Below are 7,810 nucleotides of genomic sequence, written 5' to 3' on the forward strand. Positions count from 1 at the left end.
TGCTCATGAATCTTCTGTAGCTCTTAGGAAAAAACCCTCAGCATCCAGTGGTTCCCAACACACACACACACACACACACACACACACACACATTCTTGTATATGTGAGGCCACAGGGTCCCCTCTGCAAAAAGACATGTTGGTGCCCCACCCAACAAACAAAGGAAGTGGGAAATGTGGCCAGCACCGAGGAGAAGGCATCTGTGACCTTGGTAATGAAGGTTCAGCTGAGGCTGCAAGGCTTCTGCAGATCTCCCAAGCCCACCTGCACCCAGGACCTGCTCCTCTGCCTCTCTCTGCCCATGTGTTGAGAGTGCCTCTGACTATCTCCCTCCTCCTGCACCACCCCTCCATCCTCCACCCAGCCCAGCTGTAAGAGAGAAGTTCCCTATGTCTTAGTTCAAGATCTAGATGGCTTAGAGTTGGTGAGATCTCAGGAAATAAGTTCTCCGGAAGGAATCACAACTTCTGGGGTTATAAGAAGGGGGTCCATCTCACAGCTTAGGTCCTGATGCCCTTAGTCATATTTGCATGAGATTGAGATTCCTCTCATTCCACCTGTCTATCTGTCCAGACTCCCTGTCTTCTGCCAGGCTGGGGAGGATGCCAGGATGATCAGTTGTTTCCCAGCCCCTGTGGCTCAGGTCCACATCATCATTTGGATGCAGGATAGGATGCACCATCCACGGAGAGTTGCTCCCTGGAGACATGGTTCTTGGTCTTGAAGTAGCAGTTCCCAGCATCCTGCTCTGACTTCACTCGGAAGAGGAGGACAGCCGCCCTGCCATAGGGAACTGGATGTGTCCCCGGGATCTCTTTGTCAAGATAGAATAAGTGCAGGGTCAGAGGGGAGCACCTCTGAGCCTCACAGAGGGGCTCCACCATGTCCCCCACCGCAGAGCCAGCAGCCCTGTGCGGCAGAGTGAGAAGAAGATGGGACACAGGAGCTGGGACAGCACATATGGTGGAAGAGTCAGCCCGATTCTCCAGGTTCCAGGGTCCCTCCACCCTAGGAGACCCCTCTCCCACTACCAGGGGGTGCTATTGCCTGATGCCTAGAACCCTGGGGAGTGCCTCCCCCTCCTTGCTCATTTACCTTGCACCCTGGTCTCCAGCCAAGGGCTCTGTTTCTGGACCCAGCAACCCTCAAAGGCCACTTCACACCAGCAAAGCCCAGAGTCTCTCTCTTTGACCCCTGGGATGCAGAGCTCTGGGTGCTGGCTCCTGTCCTTCAAAAGGTGTGGCCATTCTTATGAAGGAAGAGGAGCTGGGGATGCGGCTTTGTCTGACATCTCAGGGTCAATGGGCTGTCCTCACAGGTTCAGGAGAGGGGATGGCACTCAGCACAGGAGGCAGGGACAGCTCTGGGAAGACACAGGCCCAGGGCTCAGGAGGGGAGTCCTGGACAATGAAGCCCTGGAGGCCAAGGACTGAGCTTCAGTACAGCCCAGGCTGCAGCACCTTGACCCACACGGGAGACAGTTTCATCCCCAAGACCTATCCCTTTGTCCTCACCCACTCAACTCCCACATAGCCAAGACCCTCTGGAATCCCAGGAGTCAGAGCCAGAAGGTCCCTTAGCAGTCATCTGGTCCACAGAGAAGAAGGGGGAGTGACGAGGCTGACTCAGGGCTCTTCCCCATACCTCCTCCTTCCCCTGGCTCCAAACATGCCCCATGTGGGTTGGGAGGAAATACTGATCCAGCATCATGGACGCTAGGGACCCTATGCACTGGCCTAACATCAGGGCCATCCAACTCTCTCTGGATGGAGGACTCCTGCCCAGAGAGCTACTGATCTCTAGAGACTGGATCCCAGAGTGGCCCCATCAGCCCCTCTAAGGTGGTAACTCACCTCGGATCTGACCTTGGTAGCTGCAGGTGTTTGTGAACCAGGATTCAATAAACATCGTCTGCCCAGTGCAGCTGTACTGACCACCGCTTTCCACTTTAGAATAAGGAAAGAATTATCCACGTGTGTAGAACTGCACCCGGGACAGTGCCGTGGGCCTCCATCCCTGGCATGTCAGGGTAAGGGCATCTCCTTCAAACACAGGGTTGGCAGGAATTCGAGGTGCAACCAAGCCGTGAGACAGAGGACTAGGACCAGCCGCAAAGCTGCAGGTCCCATCCGTTCAGTTCTCCCTCTGTCCCCAGCATAAGACCCCCCACTGGGGATGGAGACTCCTGGAGAACCCCTCACAGCTTCGTCTTTGGTCCTCCCCTGGACAGAGCAGGACCTCTGCTTCCCTTTAGCTCACCTCCTCCTTTTCCTTCTCCTCCTTCCTCTTTCTTTTCTGTTCTTCTCTCACCTTTTCCCATTTCCTCTCTCTCTGACCGTACCACATACCGGGTAACTCCTCACTAACATGTTTGGTTACTCCTGGAATCATTCCAATCAGGTAGCTGAATCCTGCAAAGATTCACATTTGTTCATACTTCTCGTGTCCCAAGTCCAGGGACACAACAGCCCCCACCTCTGGTATCAGGTCAGACCCCCTAAGAATCCCAGGACAGGGGGCCTGATCTGGCTCCCTCTTGTCCCTCATCGGATGCTCTCCCAGGCCTAGGCCCAGACTCCATCCATGTCCCCACACCAATGCCCATCGCCACCAGGGATTCTCTCTCCGTTCCAGTCAGGCAGCTGTTGTTCCCATTCCGAACCTGAGTCTTTTGACCTGATGCACAGGACAGAAGGGTCTCTCCCTTGGCTTTAAATCTCCCACATATCAAGACCCACAGGTCCCAGGTAGCCTCAAGAGGCAAAGCCTATGTTTGGGAATTGGACCTGAGGACCTTCATGAATAATTGTAGAAACAGGATTGATTCATAGAAGGGTCTCATCTCATCTCTAAGAAAGATGAATACAAGTGTAATCAGCCTCTTTCTGGACCATAGCATACCTGACATCACTGTTAGAATAGATGAGGCCCACAGGGTCACTAAGCGCAAACCCAGGTTCTCAAACCTGGTCCCTCTTTCAGCACTAGCCACAGAACACTTTCCCAAGCAATGGTTTGAACTTTCTTCCCAAGAAGTTACATAAATAAGTCCCTGGAAATCTGAGTACCCATATGTATGTCTCAGATTCTCCTTTTTGACAAAAGGACCAATGCAATAGGAGGCAGAGATACAATTTATTTATCATTAATTGATTCACTTATATTTATCATTAATGAATCCATTTACTTATTCATCCCTCAAATATTAATTGAGCACCTTCTACATGCCAAACACTCAGATATGTGTATGTGTATATACACATAGATATTTTTTCTGGTATTGGGGATTGAACTCAGCAGAACTCTACCATGAGCTACATCCCCAGCCCTTTTTATTTTTTTATTTTGAGACAGGGTCTTGCTAAGTTGCTCATGTTGGTCTCAAACTTATGATCCTCCTGCCTCAGTCTCCAGAATAGGTGGGATTATAGGTGTATGCCACCACGCCCAGCTAAGGCACATGCTTATTAATGATCTAGTAGACAAAAAGAGATAGATAAAGAGAGAGAGAGAGAAAGTTTTACAAGTGAGGATACAGAGATTTGGCCTGTTCTACCTTGGGAAGAGATCCAAGATCCAAACAGGTGAGGTATCTTGATCTTATCTTGAAAAATGTATTATTGGAAGAAGTAGATGTGGCCTCACATGCAAGGGCACAGCCAAGAGAATTCTTGGAACTGATAGAGTACAGTAAGACTGGACAGGTAGGCTATAAGAAGGGTGGTGCCGACGTGGAAGGCTGGAGAGGTAGCAACCAGAAATTGAAATTATGCCAAAACAATGGGAAAGAACAGGAAGAATGTGCGTTTGGGGAGTAAAATAATTACATTTGCATTCGAGATCCCATGGCTTCTGTGTGAGAATGGATCAGAGGGGGGCAAGAAATAAAATTGAAAAGACAGTAAGATCATTGCAATTGCCAAGGCGAGACAGGAGGGTATCCACTGAGACAATGTCAATGAGGCGGAAAGGAGGGGATGGGTGTGAGCGTTACCAAGAGTCGTGTAGGTGAGACTTAATGATAATGACTGGACGATCTGATGGGAGCGGGGGATAAAGGAGAGTGAGGGGCTGAGGATGGTAGGAAAGTAAGTAAGGAGGTGATTTGTGGGAAAATGTGAAGAATTAAAATGTGCCCATCTTAAGATGAGGTGTTTGGGGCATGGCCACCCGGAGATTTCCATCAGTTTATAGAGTCTGTATGTAACTTAAGTATCTATTCTGGATTGGAGACATAGGTTTGTGAGTTATTAACTTCTGGTAGTGTTTGACGCCAAATGTGTGGGATAGCACTCTGGAACTCAAGAAGGGAGCATAGAGTGGTGTGTGTGTGTGTGTGTGTGTGTGTGTGTCTTTAATCTTTTGCTTTTTTTTTTTTTTCACCCACTCCTGGGGACTGAATGCCTAAACACTCTGCCACTAAAGCCATCCCCAGACCTTTTTATTTTTATTTTGAGACAAGTTAAATTGCTGAGGCTAATGTTAAACTTGTGATCTTCCTGCCTCAATCTCCCAAATCCCTGGGATTATGAACATGCCTCACCACATCCATCTCTTTTTTAAAAAATATATATTTTAGTTGTAGATGAACACAATACCTTTATTTTATTTATTTATTTTTATGTGATACTGAGGATGGAACCCAGTGCCTCATGCATGCTAGGCAAGAGATCTATCACTGAGCTACAACCCCAGCTTCCCTTTTTAAAATATATATATATATATATAAACAATATCTGTTATATGTCTGTGTGGTTTATAATAGAAACAGAGCCTATCTCAAAGTAAAATAATATTAATTAATCAATTAAATCGTGGTTCAGCTATGTAATAAAATATGAGGTAGCCATGAGAAAGAGGCAGATCCATAAATATGAAATGAGCCCCCAAAATAAAGGGTTAATGAAAACATTTAAAACAGCAGGTGGAATTGTGTGTATAGTGCATCCCCATTTGTGCACTATAAAAAGAAATACATACACATATTCACACACACACATATATATATATTTGCATATGCATATAAAAATTCTAAAATAAAAAAGTAGACAATGCAATCAGGCACAAAAACCTGAGCTTAATAGGATAAAGCCCTCCTCGCTGGGCTCGTTTGCACACATCTGTAATTCCAGCTACCGGAGAGGTCGAGGCAGGAAGAGCACAAATTCGAGGCCAACCAAGGCAACTTAGTGAGACCCTATCTCAAATTAAAATAAAAAAGGACTGGCAATGTGGCTCAGTGGTAGAGAGACCCTGGATTCACTCCCCAGTGCAGAGAATAATAACAATAATTGTAATAATATGGTGACAGCCTTATTGACTGATATAGTCAAATGTTGTAGGCCCTCCTGCAGACAGCTGTTCCTTCAGATATTTCCAAACAGCCTGAGTGGTCAGAATGGGACACGAATACAGGCGTATATGCAGAGACACTGAGGAGTATGAAATTAAGAGCTCGTCAAACTTCCCTTCAGGGGAACCAATAATGGAGAAAAGGGAGAGGATCAGATTACATCATTGAGGTTTCCTGGTGGAAGGAGTGGTTAAACACGGAAATGGTGCCTACAGGAGGATCTGCATCTCCCCTAATTCTTCTTCCTACACTGATTGGAGATCACCAGGCCCCCCTCCTCCACTGCTCCACCTAGTCACAGTTGCTGACAGGCCCTATGGGAACAGTTCTACATGGCATCTGGCCACCCTGGCTTTGGGGTCTCCATGGAGCCAGCCCATGGCATGACTCTCCCCACTTCCCTTCCCCCTTGTTTCAGAAGGAACAAAGAAAGGGGGCCAAATGGCACTTAAGTAAAAACCACCTCGTCCTCTAAGAAGCAGGCAGGAAAAGACCCAGAGGTGGGGGCAGAGGGAGAGTGGGGGACTTCCATAAAGGACAACTTGATCTTTGTGTCAATTATTGGGGGAAAGTGGGTCTGTAAATAGGACCCTAGATCTGATGAGGTGATCCCAGGAAGGCAGGAAGAATTCCTAATCTCTGAGGGGCCTGGGTCCAACTCAAAGGAGGCAGATGAACAATTAGAGTCCCCTGGGTGACAGGGCTAGGATGGAATCCACACAGAGCAAGAAGTAAGAAACAGGCAGATAAAGATGCACAGACAACATTTTGTGAGACAGACTCCTGGTGTCCTTTTTATTTGCTTGCTTTGCTCTTGCTTTCCTTAGTCTCTAGTGAAGACTGGTCTAAATGTTCCAGCCTCTCACCTGTGGGTCCAAGGGGAAGGAAGCAGAGCTCCCCAAAGTCCAGTATGGTAGGCATCAGCAATGCTAATGCAGAGACTCAAGGGAAGGCAAACCTCAAAAACAAAGAGAACCTCAGATCTGTGTGGTCCAGGCACCCCACTCCACCAGCAGGTCCTTGTTAAGGCCCAACTTTAGTTTTGTTACTAGGAAAAAGGGCCGTGTCATTGACCACCTATGTCCACAGTGTCCGCATCTGTGGACCCAACCAACTGCAGATGAAAAATATTTGAAAAGATGTTTCCACTGTACTGAACATGTACTGACTTTTTCATTGTTGTTATTTCCTAAACAAAATAGTACAGTGAGTATTTACATGGTATTTACATCATTTTAAGTATAAGTAACATATATATTATTTAAACTCTGTGGGATGATGCACGAGTGTTATATGCAAAAACTATGCCGTTTTATATGAGGAACTTGAACATCTGCAGATTTTGTTATCCAGTATCCCCATAGATACTGAGGAGCAACTATACAATAGTTGCAGTACAGGGTCCTATATACAATACAGACTGAACAGTAACCGGCACTCTATTGCAGGAAGCAGGGCTTCTCCCTCTCCATATCATTTTTCCCCCAAGCCAAATATTATGGTTTGGACATGAGGTGTTCCCGAAAGCTCATGTTAATGCAGGACTACTCAGAGGTAAAATGATTAGATTATGAAAGCTGTAACCTGATCGGTCCATCCTAGTTGGAATGGACTGATAGAGTGGTAACTGTAGGTTGGACGTGGCTGGATTAAGTGAGTCACTGGGGCCATGCCCTGAAAGGATTCATCTTCCTTACGGCCTCTTCCCCCTTTTCTCTTTCTGCTTCCTGACCTTGCCGTGAGATGAATAACTTTTCTCTGCTGGATCCTTCCACCATGATGTGGCCTCACCTTGGGCCCAAAGCAATAGAGCCAGCCATCAATGAACTGAGACCTCTGAAACCATAGCCCCAAACTTTTCCTCCTCTAAGTTGTTCTTATTGGGTATTTTGGTCACAGTGACCCATAAACATTGACCCTAGAAATATTTAGTTTGAACGTGTGAAAATACAGATTTTGTTTTGGTTGAGGGGGGAGTCCATTTATGTTCATTTATCATGAGGCACATCATTGGCCTTACATGAAACTAAATATGTCTCATCAATGTTGTCGGTATTCTTTCATTTAATTTCATTTTGGTTATGTTCATTTTTCCAGGTTTATGGTTCACTTAGCACCGCTATGTGCAGAAAATTGCTAAATTGGTATAGGTAGGAAGAAGTTGCAGTACCGGCTACAAAACAGGAAGAGTAGAGGGCTCCCTAGGTGTCACAGTTCATTGTTCTAGAAAAGCCCCTCAGAATCACATCTCTCTAGGACCCACCCAGCCCCTACATAAAATTCCATTGATCTCATTTTGGTCGGCTCTACCTTCCCAAGTTCTTCTTTTAATATGCAAATACTGCAAGGAAGATAAGAGGAAACAGCCTCGTGGCTGTGTTTAGAAACTGTTCTAAGATGTTCATAAATGTTCAGGAAAATGTAAATCTCCTTATGAAGGAGGCTTTGATGAGGCAA

At 46.5% G+C, this 7,810-nt stretch overlaps 1 pseudogene; it reads right to left on the minus strand.

Annotated features, from left to right (window-relative positions):
• Nucleotides 1-510: 510 nt before the first annotated feature.
• LOC124082495 (Fc receptor-like protein 6) lies at nt 511-2,129 on the minus strand (annotated as a pseudogene).
• Between the last annotated feature and the right edge of the window lie 5,681 nt (nt 2,130-7,810).

Source organism: Marmota monax, unplaced genomic scaffold (genome assembly GCF_021218885.2).
Source record: "Marmota monax isolate L192 unplaced genomic scaffold, Marmota_monax_Labrador192_F-V1.1 WCK01_AAM20220418_F8-fsc00145, whole genome shotgun sequence".
Taxonomy (NCBI): domain Eukaryota; kingdom Metazoa; phylum Chordata; class Mammalia; order Rodentia; family Sciuridae; genus Marmota; species Marmota monax.